General features: G+C 44.8%; 1 protein-coding gene across 3 annotated transcripts in view; it reads left to right on the top strand.

Annotated features, from left to right (window-relative positions):
* STX8 (syntaxin 8) overlaps positions 1-19,600 on the top strand; it is a 217,647-nt gene that overhangs the window by 133,992 nt on the left and 64,055 nt on the right. The window lies entirely within an intron of this gene.

Below are 19,600 nucleotides of genomic sequence, written 5' to 3' on the forward strand. Positions count from 1 at the left end.
TGCTTGGCAAATAGGAATCTGTGTGCTGATAGAAAAGTCTACCTAAAGACTGAGTGCTGATTCCAGGCGGCCAGAGGCTCCCACCGAGGAGGTCCAGGGTAGAGTTCGAGAGTAATTAGAATTCATTATGCATAGCATGTCAGTCTTGATGGCACATGCATTTGGTCTTAGCACTCAGGGGACAGAGACAGAAGGATATCTGTGGGTATTGGGCCATTCAGGGTTGTAAATGATGATGATGATGATGATGATGATGATGATGATAATAATAATAATAATAATAATAATAATAATAATAATAATAAGCCAGGCATGTTGATGCACACCTTTAAGCCCAGTGCTTAAGAGGCAGAGGCAGGTGGATCTCTGAGTTTGAGGCCAGACTGGTCTACACAGCAAGTTCCAGGACAGCCAGGGCTGTTACACAGAGAAACCCTGTTTCAAAAAACCAAAAAATAAAAGAGAAAAAGAAAGAAAACAGTAATAGGACAAATAAGAGAGAGGCCATGCGCAGCTGTTCGGATGCAGGCACCTGTCACTGTGTAGCAATTCTGATGCAGTTTTATGTGTTCCTCTCACCTGTGCAGCATCTTGACCCAAGGAGAGTGACAAAGAGTCACACTGGGAGTCCTTGTCTAGTTTTCCGTGCTCTGTCTTATAAAGGTGCACCAGATCTATTAAGCTGATTTGTTTATAAAAGTAAAACAGTAAAACTTGAGTGATCTGGACTGACTTTATTCACCATTTGGCTTTCTTCTTGTGAGAAGTATAGGGACATCCCAGCCTGTCCTTTACTCTGTTGCTGTTAATATTGAAATGAATGGCTCATCTCTTTATTGGCCCTCGGGGTCTCGCTCCATGGACGCCGCTCTAGTATGGAGCCGAACACACAGACTATCGCTCGATCCACGAGCCGCCCTCTCCTGGGAATTTCCTTTCCCAGGCCGTTCACTCCACCCGCCCTGCTGGTTCTATCCCTAGTGGGCCGCCCTGGCGTGTTCCTTTCCACTTCTGCCCCACACAAACATTACTCCAAAGCCTGGTAACTTTTCGTGCAGGTTTATGTATTCAATTCTCAATCTACGAACCCTCTATACAATAAGATTATATCCAGTGGACAAAGACACAAACTGCCCTTCTATATGAGATGAAATGATCTACAGAAACCCTTAAAATCTTCATAGCTGCCTATCACTGATTAAGCCCACCTGGATTTAAGTCTGCTCTCACCAGCTCCATCTTGTTTCTCCCTGGTGACCAAGTTCGTGCGTTCAGCTCCATACGAGAGTGGCGTCTGCGGAGTGAGACCCCGAGGGGGCCAATAAAGAGATAAATCATCCATCTTAATATTTACTGCAACAGTACTCCTCACAAGGCTGTCCTCTTCCTTCACAATGAAAGCAAGACCTAGCAAATTCAGGTTTGTGCAAGAATCAAACCATAAGAGATGGATGTGGGAAGGAACCCATATCTTTTTATCTTCAACGTTTCAGGGTCTAGGTGTGAAGGACAAAGTCCCTGTGGACAGAAAGCTTGTGAGAGTGGAAAGCCAGCATTGATGCTTTGCTGAGAAAGCAACTTTAAACGGGCTCAGGCCCTCTTCCTCAAGCCTTATCCTTCCCCATCACGCTGCCCACTGTAAATGTGACCGTGCAGTGAGAAATGGCCGAGCCACTTGCTGGATGTCATGTTTTGTAATTAACTCCACCAGAAAAGTTATCCTAATATTTTACTTAATTCTTCCTCACCCAAATTCTAGAAAATAGATAAATTGAAGCCAGATTCATTGAACCAGAATCTGACAGGAATGGCCTCGAGTTGCAAGTCTCAGTAGAGTCTTCAGCAACCTCATGAGTCTTGCCTTTACTGTCACATTTCTGTCGGCACGCCACTCACCAGAACCCTCCCAGAACAGCTCCTTAGGCTCACAGTGTTCTGGGGTTTCATTTGCTGGCTGCTCCAAACCCTTCTACCTTCTCACAAACCAGCCCTCAGGCCTGGGGACCACCTCAGCCCTCTTGAGCTCTAGCCCTCTGTTTTAGCTCCTCTCCTCACCACCGTGATCACATCTGAGGAGCAAACAGATGGTCCAAAAGGCTCAGAAACAGTTCTTCTCAAAGGCAAGGCTGGGTTTCCCTGTAAGTGTGAACACATGCACTCCTGTACGGTAAGGTACACAGGCTTGAGAATGGATGTAATTGGCTCACCCAAGTGTCACTTGATTGCAGCTCACAGGGCATTCCCCGGCCTTGTAACTGGGAAGCAGAGAGCAAGGTGTAGAGAGCAGCAGGCCAGTCATCCTTTAACTGAAAGGAGGGCAACACTAGGTTGTAATTTGTCGTGTCCCCCCCTCCCCGGCATGTACACATGTCCCACGCCAGCCCGACGGATCAGTCATAGATTCTTGAGCAGGGAGCGAAGTTCTAGTCATAAATACAGATCACAAGGGGCCACACAGGAGAAGGGCTGGGCAGTACGTTTGTTTATTCAGTTGTTAACAAAGGTTCAAGCACTTCTCTGTGGTCCTTTCACTGCAGAGCCTACGCCTGAAAATTTTACCAAGATCTTTGTGTGTTTTTTTCTCCCTTTTCCTTTCCCAGTCACCCCCCTTCACGAACCCTCTGTGATAACATCAAGTAGAAAATAATGCTGTTTCCCCCCTAGATTGCAAAGGCAAATTAGACTGATAGGTTCCCCCTGGCTCCTTGATACATTTTCAGATCTGTTTCTTGTATTAGAGACATTTACATAAAAGTGGGATCTTTGTAATTGCAGTTTAAATATTCAGTGTGGCTGATCCTCATTAGAATTCAAAATAGAACCTTGTCTGAGTCTGAGGAGAGAGCCAATTGTGAAGGGCCAGACTAGGAGTTCTCAACGGCTGGAGCCTTGCTTCTTGGCATGTTGACCATTACGTAATATTGTCTAAGCACACCCATTGTGATGTTATCATTTCTGTGATGCTGTGGTTGAAAATCAGCCCTGCTGACCTTGCACAGGCACTGTCCCGACCTGGATCTACCTGCAGCTCCCCTGGAGGTGCAGCGGGGTCACAGGCACAAGCAGTGCAGTCCCACGTGGGTGGCCCTTGCAGCCTGGGTGAATAGGAGAGTTGCTTGCCCCTCTGTATGTCTCTTTTGTTCTCTCTCTCTCTCTCTCTCTCTCTCTCTCTCTCTCTCTCTCTCTCTCTCTCTCTCTCTCTCTTAAATGAGGAAAACAAAGGCAAATGGACATCTATTACTAAACTTTAGGCTATGAAGTGCCTCAAACTCCAGAACTTCCAGACTGCAGACATAATGCCACAAGTGGAAAATCTCATCTCTGGCCTTGGGTGATAAGTTGCTGTCAAAATGCAGTTGTGTTCAAACAGTTGTGCCAAATTAGCTCGGGTTGTGTGCACACAGCGTGTGTGGAACAAGTGGATTTTGTGTTTAGACTTGCTTTCTTTCTTCAAGATTTCATTATATTTATGCAAATTATTTTAAAATACAGAAACATAACAAAAATCTGAAGCACTTCCAGTCCCCAAGCAGCTCGGATACGGGATGAGGTGTCCCAGCAACAGTAATATACTTGGTTATTCTGGTGATTCGACAAAGGAAACTCAGGTGCCACAGTGGTCGAGACTAGTTCTCGGATCAGCTATGTTAACCTGTTGACTTAAGTTGGTTGGCAATATAGGTAAGACTTGGAGACACTTATCCTTTTGAAACCAGCACAGAAAAAACCCTTAAGAACAATGTGTGTGTGTGTGTGTGTGTGTGTGTGTGTATTAGTATACATTATAGTATATTATTATATAGAAATAATTGTAGAATCATGAAGTTAGCATCTTCTTTGAATTAAAAAAGAGGTTGGTTTATTTGGTCAGGCTTTTTTTTTTTTTTTTTTTTTTTTTTTTTATGGAATTTTGAGAGTTTGTGACTGAAATCGCCAGCCCTGAAATCCACTGGTGCTGTCTTTAGCGGTTGCATTATGCTGATTGTAATGTTTGGCCCCTTATATTCACTCTTTTGAACCATATAAAGTAATAAGAGGAATGGGGAGATGACTCAGAAGTCGAGAGCCCGAGGCTGCTCTTCCAGAGGACTCAGGTTTGATTCCCAGCAGCCACACAGCAGCTCACAGCTGTCTGCAACCCCTCTTCTGGCCTCTGTAGCACTGCACAAATGTGGTGCTCTTGCGTGCATGCAAGCAAAGCATTATATACATTAAAAGTAATTTATTAGTTATACAGAAACCTAAGAAAGTGAATTATCTGCTGTCCAACTTATTTATAGCAAGCCTCAGAGCTGTGTTTTCTTTCAATGAATTGTTTTACAGCCCTTACCACAAACACGAGCGATTAGTTTAGAGCAAGGAATAACTTATCTTAAGTGTTTAGCAGAAATGTCTCCTGGCTGATGTTTCTTTGCTTTTTCTTCCTCTTATTGTAGTTTGTTGAAATAAGCTAGTGAAATTGCTCAACCTCTTGTTTTCCTCACAGATGTGGGGAGGTACCCAGGCCTTCACAGTGAAGGTCTGCCTCCAAAGCCACCTTGTCCCCTGATGTCCATTCCGTCTTTTATCCCAGTGTGGCTGCCAAGCATCGTCACCAACATGTCAGCCCCCAAGCCAGAAACAAGAATTAAAAGATAGGGCAAGAGGGGGCTCCTCAAAACTCATGGGGAACACCACAGAACAGGCCCATGTCTGCCTGGGGGAACAGGGCTTTCTTTCCAAGAGGTCACAGCTCTGGGGCAGAGGTCTGAAGGATGAGTAGGAGAAGCTGCTGAGCATACTGAAGTGGCAACAAACCTAAGCATGCTTGCTCTGTAGACCAGATCAAAGGGGCTGCTGGGAAATGAGAAGCCCATTTACCCAGGAGCTTGAGGCTATGTGTGGAGGATGAGTCTATATTCAGAGTAGTAGGTGTGGTCAAGGCCTGGGACAGGTGACAGACCACTCCCCTCCGCCCTGAGAGGTTTCTCCATATACTATAAGGAAAGTAGCCCTGTGCTTCATTTCTTGACATAGGTCATCGTCGTCAATGTCCCTTACTAATGTGCTGCCTTATAGTGAGGCATTGCAGGTCACCCCACCGATCCTCATTTTTCTTGATTCTTTTTTCTCATACCATTACTTCTCCTTCCTGTGGGCAACTGTGGGAACCCAGCAGTTCTTCCTTGCAGACCCAAGTTCTCCTGAATGCCCAGGCCTGTGTCTTTAGCTCCCAACCAATCGTTCACGATGCCAACAGCACCTTGTCTCTGTCCCTGACCCATGGACTTGAATTCTTCTCTACAACTCCATTTCTCCCTCCATCTTCTTTTTCTGTTTCTAAGTAGGGTCTCATGCAGTCAGGCTGACTCAGAACTTACTGTTGTAGCTGAGGATGGCCTGGAACTCCCAATCCTCCCACTTTAGCCACCTGGGCCCTTACATGATAGGCATGCTCCACCATTCCCATCTTCCAGCTCCAAACCTCTTTCAGCCCCTCATTTGCCTTCAGGAATCGGAGAGCAGATGTCCTGCCTGAGGTAGGCAGCTGAGATTGGAGCCAGTGGCCGTGTGCAGAGCAGAGGGAAGCCAGGGGCTGCTGGGTCGTCTGGGTGTGTCATTATTGCTTTGGTTTTTTGTTTGTTTCTCTTTTTTCAGATAGGGTTTCTCTGTGTAGCCCTGGCTGTCTGGAACTCACTCTGTAGACCAGGCTGGCCTTGTCTCTGAACTCAGAGATCCACCTACCTTGGCTTCATGGGTACTGGCATAAGGGTATATGCCACCTCTGCCCAGCTGTTGTTTTTAAAGAGAAACCTAAGTCTGGGTCCTTAAATGAAGTTTCCCAATATTAAAGACATTGACACTTAAAAGGTGCCTTGTATCCCAAATAAAGTGGATCTCTCTCACATCTGTGTGTTAGCCCCTCGGCCCGCACTGTTCAGTTCGCTCTCCATCACTTCCTGTTCTCCTTGTTCTGCTTCTGGTACCCTTTCACATTTAAGTGAAAACAAACAAGACACTGAAGTCTCTCATTTGATACAGAAAAATCTGTGTAATATTGATGTTGCCGGTGGCCGCTGCCTTGGGGGTTTAGTTTATTAATTTAGCAAATCCATCCAATTGGAATTGCAAAGTAAGACAGATTCCATTCCATAAGGAGTTCTTTTATGTGTAATCCCTTTTCATTCCATTTAAAACTGTTGCACACCTTTCTAGAATAGTCTAGGAGAAGAAACACCATGAAGGAAACGATAGGAAGCAGTGAACTGATGTAGTAAATAGGAAACCTGCCTGTCTGACCCACGCGAACACCATGGCTCTGCTGTGTTCGTGGGTAGTCATTTCAGGAGCTAAATGGCCAACTCAGAAGTTCCCCGTTCTTGGCCCTCACATACTCCACTCTGGAGTCCATGCAACGCATGTTATTATTGTAGTCAGAATGCCCTTTATATGTGACCATATCGCTGTGGTCTGCCTGGTTTTAGGGGGAGCTTGTTTCTTTTCTCACGGCATTTATTTGGAGAATGAGAGCAGGAGGAGCACTAAGTTCAAATGCCAATGCTGCAACTGAATCCGGGCAAACTAAGCCCTTGAGAGAAGCACAAAATTGGAAAACCTTTACCTAATAGGAGGTGATTGATAGAGGCTGACAGCCCCAGAGCTGTCAGAGGCCATGGCCGCCCTGGAAGCCTCAGGGTCTACTGGAGGAGGCACTGACGTTTGCTATCATCAGGGAATCAGGCTTGACCACAAATACAATCATTTCTAGATTATTGTTTTTGCTCAGTGTGGTGCAGAATGATAAGGCATCCTTCCTAAGAGCAATTTCTGTTCGTACTGAATACTAATCGCCCTGTATGGGCCTTGACTGTGACATCGCCAATAAGTGCATCCTGTGTGTTTTGGTGGTCTGTTCAGCAGTTAGTTCATTGGCTTCCCCCGAGGGAGCAGCTCGTCCTGGGTAGGGTAAGAACTGCCCTACAGTGCTGGGACAGAGTGTGCCTTCTGCTGATGCAGATCTGATGGGAGGAAGAGCACTTAGCTACCCCAGCCTAACCTTTGAGTTTCTCCTGCTCTAATACCCCCCCATCCACATGTTGACTTTCTTTTGTATTTATAAACTGAAATTAATTGGATTCTAGTTGTGGCTGAAATTGCCTAAGCTGCAGAAAGCTTGAGGGGGCCCTGGACCACTTCCCCTTTTCATATGTAAAATCATATGTAAAAATGGTCATTGTTCCATGCAATCCAGTGATTTTTCTTTTCCATATTTCTCCATGACGAGACTCGAGCAGCCCACCCCTCCCCCTGCACCCCTGCCTCCTTGTCTACACTCACTTGGGTTAGAGTGGCCACTGCTATGTTTGCTGTGTTTGTAAGGAAAATTCCCGTGCATTGCATAAGAAGAAAGAGTGAGAAATGTTTGGATGGAAGTAAAGAGAAGTTTTTTTGGGCTTAATATGTGTTAGGAGAGGGAAGTGAAGGGCTGGAATGCGGGCTGCTCCCTTGGGCTCTGCATTCATAACTGGAGATTCCTTTGCTTTGTCTCTCCAGTTGGCACGACGGCCCTTAGACGATGATTGCTAGTTACATGTTTGAATGTGACCTGGAAGAAATTCCCCAAATGGAAGCATTGGATGCAAGATCTCATGCCTCTTCTCTAAAATGTGTAACTATACAATGAGTCCTAGGAGGTATGGGTATCTGCGGGTCACCAAGGCACAATTATTCACATGGTGTCACCCTCTTTCTGTACGAAGTAGGAGATGTCCACCTGTATCCATTGTTCTCTTGGCTGCTTAATGCTTGCCACTCTGTTTAAGAGGTACTGAGCCCCAGCCTGTTACTGGTGTGTGTTCACAGTGAAGCACTTGTTTAACGTGAGCTGCAGTCCTCTCCATTGCTTAGGAGGAACAAGAAGCATTGTTAAGTAAAGTTAAATAGAAACAAATCTAAAGCGGCCATAGCAGCAAAGAACAACTTGAAGTATCTCTTCTTGCCATACTCTTGTGTCGCAGCACTGTGCCTTGGAAGTAACTCCATTGCAGGGCCTGCCTGATGCTCAGTGACAAGGACCTGTGGCTCACCTGCACCTACAAGGAAATAGATGCCCACCTGAGACTGTGTCTGAATAAAGTAGGAGGGTTTGGGAAGTGTCAGGAAATGTGTACAAGTTAAAAATAAATAGGGACTGGAGGGGAGGCTCCGTAATGGAACACTTGCCTGGCTTCTGCAGAGCCCTGGGCGCCATCTCCAGCACTCTAGAAGAAATGAAGGAAGGGAGAAAAAGGAGAAGAGAAAGAGGGTGAGGGAGAGGAGTGGGAGGAAGGGAAGGTAAGATCGATGCTTTGCCTTTACTAGGCTCTTCTGAAACGCAGTTTTGTAAGCCCTGGTATTAGCCTTTAAATAACTTGACTCCAGATGTTGCTGCATTAGTGAAGATTTCGATCAGCTCTGGGGATCCATTAATTGGCTCCAACAGAACCCTGGCAGTGAATTGGCATTTATTTTTTGGCTCACCTTTGCTTTCTATGTCAGAGGCAGGCAGAAATGACAATTTTCAGTCAGTGAACCATGTTAAATTCCTTGGAATAACTGATTTGTGGTTCATTTAAAATCACTATTGGTTTTCTCTGCCTGTGAGCCTGACTACTGAGGCCAATTTCTCCAGATTAGCAGCAAATTGATCTTTATGTCAGCTGTGGGTGTCATCTGGGTCCGTGGCACAAGCCTCCCCCACAGCAGCGCCTTGTCTCTCACTCCCAGGGACGGACGTGCCTCAGTAGGACGCGTGGCCTGGTTGTGCTTGAGAAAGCACGTGGCTACTGAGTGGCTCCCAAAAATTCTCTGACTCCAAATAGCCCATGTTTCCTTTCGCCCTTAAAGTAGTGATTCCTTTAGAAGCAACTTTTGTGCAAAGTTTTTTTTTTTTTTTTTGAAGGAACAGTATTGCAAAAATGGCATCTAATATGTTTGTCATTTCGATGACTTTTATGTGATACAAAGAAGAGGAAAATGTCCGTTTTAGACAATGGGTAGATACTGTGGTGATGGTGCCCCAGCAGTGAGAACGTACTTACCGTCACCCAGCTGTGTCCTGGCCGCTGATGGCATGGTAAATTTTATGCCGTATAGATTTACCACAACAAAGTGCTTATTGAACAATGAATAAGTAACCTGCTGTTCACGACTCCATGAAATTACGACACAGCTGGAATGCAGCACTTCCGAAGTTTCTGGACATCAGAGACAGCTCAGTGAGCGTGTTGCTGCTCATACCCATGGGTTTAATGTAGCAAATGGGATCTTAATTGTATCTATCCGTATGTGCTTAAACAAATAGAAATAGGAACAAAGGGAATTTTAAACACTCAAAGGTCATCTTCAGTGTACATGCAAGTAGAGTAAGAATTCTTACTGTTCTCTCCATTAGCCAATTTGTTAAAAAAAAAAAAGCCCAGAGTGGAGTCTGGTGTTGTTTGGTCTGCAATGCATTTTTATGCTATGACCTCTGACATTACCCTTGTCTAACATCAGCCACAATAACTCCTCTTGGTGTATTCTGTATATCCTGTGAGTTTAAAATGCCTTTTTATCCTCACTATTCCAACTGCCATTTAAGAATCAGGGATGTGCCTTTCATTTTCCTTGGGTGGCAGTAAGACATCTGGCACACTGTAGCATTGAACCTTTTGCTTCAGTTTGGATTTTTGAGGTAGGGTCTCACATAGCCCTAGCTGACCTCAGAATTGCTATGTCACCAAGGATGACCTTGAATTCCTGGGATTATAGGTGTGTGTTACTAGGTCCTGCTCCAATCTGTTGTTTCTTAGGTTACACTTACAGTTCTTCTAAAATCTACTTTGCTTTTCTCCGTCCCTCTCCTCCCAACACCCATGTTTCTGGCTCTGCTCCCTCATCTTACTGTAAGCCCGCTTTGAACTATTGCCTATGACTCTTCTCATACTGTTCCCTAAGCTGTGTCTGACATGCTCATCATGAATTTCAAGTCTTTCTCTCTCCTTATGAGATTGCCATTTTGCTAGAAGGTGGATAAATAGCAGACCTTTGGCAACTTTTTGTTGTTGTTGTTTTTTTTTTTTTTTTTTTTTAGAAGTTCATAGGATGTATTTTCATCATATCCACTGCTTCTTTCCCACTTCCAACCCCTCTGATGCCCCTCAGATCCATGTCCTCTCGCTCTGTAATTATCATAGTTTTGGAGTCTGCAAAACCTACTAAGTTCAGCTAGCGCTGCCTGCATGTACCTGGGTATAGACTGAACTCTTAGACTTAGACAGTCTGTCACTGTGCTTGTTCCTGAAGAAAACGGGTTCTCCCTCACTAGGCCACCATGACTAGCTGTAGCACTTCAGCTAGGGATAGAGCCATGCGATCCTTTCCCCCGTCTCTGTAAGACTATCAACTGGTGTGGTCCTGTACAGGAGCCACATTGCTGAGTGTTCATGAATACAGTATCCGGGTCCTCTGGTTCTAACAGTCTTCTGCAATGTTCTCTGAGCTGTGGGTGTAGGGATTGTGTCACAGATGTCCTGTTGGGGGTAGGCATCCCACCTTTCTTATCCTCTGCACTTTGGTCATAGTTGATCTTTGTAATAACCCACATCTGCTATAAAAAGAAGTTCTATAATGCAGAGGCAGTAGCTTCCTTTGTCTGTGGGTTTAAGGATAAGCTCTAGGAAGGCAGGGAGAAACAGTATCAGTTTAGCAGAACAGAAGTAGAAGGCTCTCCTCTAGGGTTATATAGTACCAAACATGATTTCTCTCCAATTGAATGAGTCTTAAGTCCAATCTGGCAGTTGTTGGCTATCCTCAAAAATATTAGTAATAATCTTATACTATTGAAATGCCTTGTTAGTCCTGCAGTTATCGTCTTATAGCTTTTCAGCTAGCTAGGACTGTTGGTAACTTTTCTTCCTTGGCAACTTGCCCAGCATCTTCTGATACTATGAAAGCTAGCCACCAGAGAGGAGGCTTCCAGGTCGGTACCCAACTGATCTCTCCAAGCCCTATAACTAAAGTATGGGGTTTCTTCAGCCATAGGATGAACAAGTAGGCATATTGGAGGTCAGAAGATAACTTTTAGGAGCTGTTTTTCTTTTCTTCCATTGTGGATATCAGGGATTGAACTCTGGTCTCAAAATTGCAAAGCACGTGTTTTGCCTGCTGAGCCATCTTGCTAGCCTGGCAAATTTTTCATGAGGAAAACAAAACAGGGAGCCTCTGGGACTGTAATACTAAAATCCAAACAAAGCCATATTTGCAAACACTTTGTAAAGTGGAAAGTGCCTGTAACACAGTATTCTATCTGGAGGGTAGGAGAGCCAACCGCAGGAGCCACTTGATCCTTGTCAAGCTCAACATTACTTGGTTTCAACAGAGTCTGTTCCTTAAAGGTGAATCAGCTAGTTAAAGAGGTAGAGGAGTGTGTGTGTGTGTGTGTGTGTGTGTGTTTGTGTGTGTGTGTGTGTGTGTGAAAGAGGCAGGGTAAATTTACTAATTTTACTAGTAGCATCATTCAAAATGGACTCAACTGTATTTTAAATTCTCTTTCTAACACTTATGCCAAAGAAGCCCAATCACATGTCTAGCTTTACTACCGGGAGGAAAGCTGCCTGGCTCCTGAGGACAAAAGGAAATAAGGAGTCTCCGATGAATTTCTGCTTGGGGATTTGAGGGTATCTGCCAACTTACCTCCACAGAACCAGTGTGTTTACTTTGAGGGTCATGACTTTCGCAAATGGTAATGTCTTATTTTCCTATGTTCATGTTAAAAGTTAGGAGCCCGGGTTCCTGTGAGACTATGCTGGACACACGTCTAGCCAGGTTTCCCTGAGTTGGCAGCCCTGAAGCACTAGTAGCCCCAAGGGAGCCAGCCTGGATTGGACCACATGGGCTAACCTGATGGAGCCAAAATTACCCATTTACCCATCCCCAGACCGCAGCTCCAGCTCTGTGGGTGAGGACTCTTCCATGGATTCTCTGTTCTCCCTTTTCTTCTCTTTCTAGTTCCCCCTCATTTTCTGTTTTCTCTCTGTACTGTCTTCACTACCTTTCTCTGTTCATCAGCTCAAGATTACATGTCTGGAAGGCCTCACGCCTGAGCTCCATCCCACCCTCCCAGCCAACACCCATAAAATGCTACCATCCCCTGGTTTGTTTTGTTTGTCCTAGACAGCCAATTTCTCCCTGATGTGTTGCAGAACGTGGAGCCATCTGGAAGTATGTTGTTATAGGATATAACAGCATGGAATGGTCCCCAAAAGTACATTTGAAAGGAGTTACTATATTTCTTTATGGTAAACTCTGTAGCTTATTTTCGAAAATGACTGTTTGCAAGTATGTCTTAAAGAAAGTTTTGCTATGCAGCACAAGCTAGTTTTGACTTTGAGATCCTCCTGCCTCAGTAACTTTCAGGGCCAGCCATCATGCCCATCTTTCCGCTATGTGCTTTAAACCGTGATTTTATTGGTGATTTAATACCTGGCAATGCGGGATAACTGTGTACAGTTCTGCAACATTAATGGCCTAAGCAGCCAACTCAGTGGCATCTTATCAGAGAGACAAAGGTGGATTTTTGGTAATCGTAGCAGTGTGAAAACTATTTTCTTTATTTCTAATTTTCGAAATTAAAGCATGATCATATTTTTTTCCTTTTCTTTTTCCACCCCTTTTCATGCACCTCCCTACCTGCTTGCCCAACTTCTCCCTCTCCCCGCCTCTACCCCCCCTCTCCCTCTCCCCCCTCTCCCTCTCCCCCTCCCTCTCCCCCCTCAAATTCAAGGCCTCTACCTTTTTTTTTGTTAAGATTTATTTATTTATTTTATGTATATGAGTACACTGTAGCTGTCAGACACACCACAAGAGGGCATCGGATTCCATCACAGATGGTTGTGAGCCACCATGTGGTTGCTGGGATTTGAACTCAGGACCTCTGGAAGAGCAGTCAGTGCTGCTAACCACTGAGCCATCTCTCCAGCCCAAGGCCTCTATCTTTTAGATTGTTGTTGCGTGTATATGTATTCCAAAACGAGAGAGTGGGAGGGGAAAGGTAAAGTTTCCCCCAAATGAGTTCACTTCGTGAAGCAGCTGCCGCATTGAAAAGGGAGGACCAGCCACTCCATGGCCCTCTTGGGATGGCTGTCCAGACAGGACTGATTCCACTTGGGATGGGCTCCTAGAGCCATGCTTTGTCTCTGCAGCTGGACTCTTGGAGGGTCATAGACAGCCTACAGAGCTACTTGAAAGAACAGACAGGGAAATGCAGGACTGTTTTCTCCTTGTGCCAGCTGTCAGGGAGCCTGCAAAGCAAGCTGCAGACATCAAGCCCCAGAGTGAAGGGCAGGTGCTGAACAGGGAGACCATAGGCCACACCTGATACACAGACACCTATGTGAGGTGAGGGATGGGCTGTAACATTTCCATGGGACCCTATCTGCTGGCCGGTCTTTGATAGTCCTTTCAGTTACCAGGCTCTTCACGGAGTTGTTGATCACTAGGAAAGGGTTCCATGTCATCTTCTACAGGACCCTTGGGTTTGGAACTATTGGTCAAATCATGCCAAGCACTAGACGTTTAAGAAAACCTCAAGATCAGACAGTCTCTAACAGAGCAACATTATAGTAACCTTGAACTAATTGTAAGAATGACACCATTTTCACTGTTGCCAAATGGACCTGCCACCTAAACTTTAAATAACTGCACATCTCCGAAAGGTACAAGTGTTGAACTTAGTGATGTACAATGAGGTTGGCTTTCATACATCAGCTACTTCCTGTCTTTCTCTTTGTGGGGGAGAAAAAAATGTAAGAAGTATTCTTTGGTTGGAAACCGATAAATATAAAGAACCTCCGGCCAACTCCCTGTAAGTTCACAGACTGGAACATAAACCTGAAGAAATGCTTCATAAAGTAAAATTAAAAGACGAGAGGATATATAAGAATCAGTAGATCAGTACAAGATCCAAACAATCTCACAATAGAAAACCATGACTGAGGACCTTGTCCAAGGACTAATCAGGAAATGACAAGAACTAAAGACAGGAGTGACCGTATCGAGAGAGTTCACTTAGCAACTAGTTAAAGAAATGGGTTAAAAGGTTCTTGAACCTGGTGCAGCGATGAATGCCCCCAATTTCAGGATCAAGAATTTGAATCCATGTGCCAGTGAGAAGAATTATTGGTTAAAAATGTCTACCACCAAGCCTGACAACCACCAAGACCCATAGAGGAAGGAGAGAACCAACTCTAACAAGTTGGCCTCCGATCTACACACATCTGCACTGTGGCATGCACAAGTGTGAAGGTAGGGATGTTTAGGCACACACGCACACATTAAATAAAGTATAGAAAAGATTTGAGGCTAGCCTGGGCAATATAGTAAAGTCTTCCTACAAAACAGCAATAAAAACCTTGCACCCCATAGCCTGACTTAGTTCCCTGCAGGTTTCCCAGATAGGTCTAAGGGATCATCTTTAGCAAAGGATCAGATACCAATCTCAAGAGAATCATTGGGCAGCCGTGGAATATTTAGGAAGCAACCAACAACTACACTTTCGCTAATGAGGAAGTAAACCTAGGAAGGAAGCTCTGCATGCCAGGAAACTAGAGGAAGAAGTAGAACTAACTCCCAGATGATTGCCGTTCAGTATGCCAGCCTCCGTGCTGGGCAGCTCGCAGCAGCCCGTACCTACAGGGTGGTCTGGTGCCTTTGCCTTCCATGGACACCTGCACTCACTTGCGTGTACCCACACACATAATTAAATATAATAAGCTAAATGTGTATTTGTAAAAGTCACCTTTTGCCAGATATAGTTACATGCAACTCTAGCCCCGGCCACTCAATAGGTTAAGCAGGAGAATTATGTGAGCCTATATGAGTTTGAAACCAACCTAGACAAAATAGCAAACAGGGATACTGAGCTTCAACGTGTCACCCTGTGGGTTATTAGTTACAAGGAGAAAAATAGTGCCTGAGCAAAGTTATGGAACAGCAAGACCCTCGGGTGGAGCTGGCAGCCATAGGTTTTGCCCTGAGGACAGTGGGAATTGATATATCACATCTCTTTTTTTTTTTTTTAATGCCAAAAATAATAACTTGAACTAAGAGAGTCCACAAGAGCCATTCAAACCAAGGAACAGTCTGTGAGACATGGACAGTTGGTGTCATGAAGACGCAAGAATGTCCATAGATGCATGAATGGGAAAGGCTGTGGCTGCTCGGTGTGCTCGTGATCTTCATTGGATTCTGGGTTGAAGGACATACACAGTACTGGACTGCAAAGTCGGAAGCTTCTGAGTTAAAGGCCAGTCCCTGTTTCAGAGAAATGCTGGGGTGTAACTCAATGGTAGAGCACTTACCTGGCATGTACTAGGCCCTGAGTTTGAAATTCAGGCCCTCCAATAGTAATAATGACATGTATCTATTAACAATGACAAGTGAATAAAAGTACCCAACTAATAGGAAATGAAGTGTTTGAATGTGGACTGCGTATTAGGCAATGTGTCCGTGGTTGGCTCTAAAGAAACTGTCGGGTATGACAGAGGTACTATGATTATAATGCCAATTAGGTATGTGCCCTAATGGTCAGTTGACACTGTCCACCCAAGGAGGGAATCTCCAGCTGAGGCTGTGCCTAGGGGCTGGGGGTGGAGAGGGTTGACTTGATTATTAGTTAATGCAGGAGGGCCCAGCCTCCTGTGGGCAACACTGTCCCCAGGCAGGTAGACTGCATAAGAAGCTTGTAGATGATCCAGTGAAAGAGCCAGGAAGTAGCATTTCTTCATGGTTTCTGCTCGAGTTCCTGCCTGCCTTCCCTTGGTAGTGGACTGTGTCCTGGGAGTTTAAAAAAAGAAAAGAGCCTGCCCCTATCCTACATCACTTGTAATCATGGTGCTCATAGCAACAAGAGGAAGCAAACCAGAACGGTGCACTGCCCAAGGTCTTTGCATCTTGCTTTCCAAAGTTTAAGCATACTGCACAGGCAGAGAAAATGAATGTTAATTGTTACTTATTGCATATATTAATTATTTATCAATTAGCCTAAGTTATCCTGTATTATACTGTCTTTTCTGGAGGTTTGGAACCTTTCAAAATAGACTTGGAAAGGAAATGAACAAACATAGACAATGAAGTTTCCTGTAGGCTCCTGTCTTAGTTTTATTGCCTTTCCTAAGGGAAGGACAGTGTCTAGTGACACTCCTGGGTGTGGCTCTGAAAAACCCTTTCCTATCTGGTCTTCAACTACAGGAAGTCTTTAAAGACAGGCATAATCTTGGTGAGAGCCAGGCAAGGTAAAAGGGATAAGCACTTCACACAGGCATTACCAGGCCTCAGAATTGAGGAAAGAAACCCTAACAGGCATCTCTCTGGGCTCTTCTCAGAAGTGCTCCTTCGAGAAGTAAGCTCATGGGCCAGAGAGACTGCATACACTCTGCATGCTGCCAAGCCTGATGACGTTAGTTCCATCTCTAGGGCCCCAACATGTCAGAATGAGAAAACCAACGTCCACAAATTGTCCTTTGGATTTTACACATGGGATATGTCATGCATGATCCTAGACCCTCTCCCCACCACACACATATAAATAAAGAATATATCAGTGTAAAAGTTTTGTTTTTCATTACAGGGTCACTATGTAGACCAGGCTGGCCTCAGACTTATTGAGATCCCTTGTGCCTCTGTCTCCCTAGTTCTGGGACTAGAGGTATGTGCCACCATACTTAGCATAAGAATCTTTAAAAAGAAGAAAAAAGCCAAACCAAAGGCAGGCTTGCAGGAGCACTTAAGTTGTAGTTCGCTGGCCTTGAACCTTAGTTTTAGGTTTTCTTTCTTTCTTTCTTTCCTTTCTTTCTTTCTTTCTTTCTTTTCTTTCTTTCTTTTCTTTCTTTCTTTCTTTCTTTCTTTCTTTCTTTTCTTTCTTTCTTTCTTTCTTTTTCTTTCTTTCTTCTCAAGACAAAGTTTCTCTGTGTAATAGCCCTCCCTGTCTTGTGCCTTGAAGCTCACTTTATAGATCAGGCTGGACTCAAACTCACAGAGATCCACCTGCCTCTGCCTCCCAAGTGTTGGGCTCAAAGGTGTACCACCACCACCCGGCTATATTTAGGTTTTCATCTGTGACAGAGTATGTGGGAAGCTTCGGCTGTTCAGCTTCTTCTGGAGCAAGCATGCCGAGAGCAGAGGTTGTCCCTTGGGATTATGATTCTGAGAAGCTGGCATAAGATAGCTTGATTGGATTCCCTTGAAAGACCACTAAATAATGCAGAAGAGGGTTTTCTGTTTAAGCTTTTGAAAAGGACTTGTCAGTCAGGAAGATGACGTCTGAATAAGGATAGAAAGTGTACTGTGAATGGGATGGCTAGACTGCCCTTGCATTTGAGTCCCTTAGTCAATACTCAAAAGTCTGCAGACATTAACAGAAAAACCATGTGTCACAATAAATTCCTCCATCTTGGCAGCCCACAGCCTCTTACAATGTAGCCACCGGAGTTCTTTCCAGGGAAGGTTTAACACATGCCATATACTGGAATACTATTCAGCCATAAAAAGGACTGAAGATGATGGCTCCTACAGTACAGACTCCGATAAGTAGAAGAAGCCACATACAAAGGACTCCACATATTGCAGCTTCCTCGGTATGAAATGTGCAGAACAGGGTCAGCCATGACACAGAGAGCAGATGGTAATCACCAAGGCTGGGGAGTGGGATGCTGAGGGAAAGGCTGCACGGGTGTGAGCTTTCCCTTGGGGAGGGGGTGAGGAGAAAGCGCTGCTGATGAGTTCAGACTCTTAAACGGTAACTTTTGTAGCATGCGTTTTATTACAATAAAAGGAAAGGAAAAAACCAAACAAACAGAAATCATCCATCCATCCATAACTGGTTTTCAAAAACAAGGACCAGTTTTCCTAAACAGTACTTCTTCCAGGCTCCACAGTACCAAGCAGCATACACAGACTAGAAAGACTAGAAAAGGAAAATTGTCACATAGGGCGGTAGAGGACTGTCACAGCGGGGCACCTTCCTAGGCTGTTGCTGCCTCCTGTCAGCAAGTTAGAGACTCTAGGAGGTTTGTTCATTTCCTGGACTCTTGTTTTCTTAATTTGGTTTTTTTTTTTTTTTTTTTCCTAAATGCTGAATTTGCATGAATGTGAAATCAGTTGTCAGGTCTTCATAAGTTAGAAGCACCCCCATTGAGCAGTCCTTTGCTTTTCAGTCTAGCCAAGAACAGTGACCAGATGAAGTCAAGGTGAGGGATCCCTGGTCCTGCTTGGTAACTCTCAAAAGTGCCTATTTTCCGTGACACACCAGTGTTGGAGATTGAAGTTAAATGGGGTAGACGGGCAGACTGCTGTGTTCTCCTGCGGTGATCTACAGTTGAAACAAGGGCGGACATGGGGGTGCGTGCATAGCGACCAAGGTGAAAAACGGGTGGTTCAGAAGTGAGAGAGTGAGCACTTGCCTGGCATGCAGGGAGAGAGGTTGAGGAGGTCGGAAGTGAGGCAGGGACTGAGAAGCAGAACAGGCTTCTGGGAATACCCCCAGTTCCTCCATGGAATCTGCCTTTCTGTGTAAAGCACTTCCCTTGTCTTCAAACTGAGGGGCCACCAGTTTTCTGATTTGTTTCTAGATTACATATGGCTTTATGTGTGAAAAGGAATTGAAAAGGGCTGGATCCACAGCAGAAAGTTAGGGAAATCTGTTCCTCGAAATAATGGTGGGGAAGTGTTAGGGGGATGTGGGGGGAGAGACTCTTTTATGCACTGTTGGTGGGAATGTGTGTTGTGACACATTCTAGGGAGAAGTAGGTTCCTCAGAGAAACAAACAAATCCCAGCAGCCCCACGCCCTGCTGAGGAGCCAGCAGCACCCAGTGGTTGCTGTAGCATCCTTAGCAGCAGACAGGGAAGCAGGAAGTTCCCACCAGGGGATACATTTCAGCCACAGTGCAGTATTACACAGCCTTTAAAACGAAAGCAGCTCTGTCATTTATGAATCTGGAGGTTGTTCTTGATCATAGGTTAGACACAGGGAAATACTGCTTGAAGTCACTTAGCAAGGAGATCTGAAAAAGTCACAGAAGTGGAAAGTTAAGTTACTGGGGGCTGAGTGCCTAGGAAAGGGAGATGGTCATGTTTAGTAAAAGTTTCAGACAGGCGAAGGGATAATGTTTTAAGATTTTTATGATCACAGCTGAGTGACCATAGGTAAGAATAGTGTGTGTTTCACAGTGCTAAAAGGATAGCCATCTGTAAGCACACGGCATCTTTTCGTTAATGATAGTCACTTCATTGCACCACAGAACACCAGAATTTCTTCCTCCTATCTCTGTGACTTCACAGTCCTTGACACACATCTCCCTGGCACTTTGCATCCTAGGGTTTTCTCATTCTTAATATCAAGTCTCTTGAGGCCAGGCATGGTATCATCTACCCCTAATCCTTAGGAGACAGAGGTAGGAGAATTCCTTTGAGTTTTAGGCCAGCCTGGTCTACATATTAAGTTCCAGGACAGCTAGAACTACATAGAGAGACTGTCTCACAACAACAACAAAGATGCTTACTATCTTAGTTGGTAGAGCACTTGCCTAGCACATGCAAAGACC

The sequence above is a fragment of the Micromys minutus genome (genome assembly GCF_963924665.1).
Source record: "Micromys minutus genome assembly, chromosome: 10".
NCBI classification, from domain to species: Eukaryota; Metazoa; Chordata; class Mammalia; order Rodentia; family Muridae; genus Micromys; species Micromys minutus.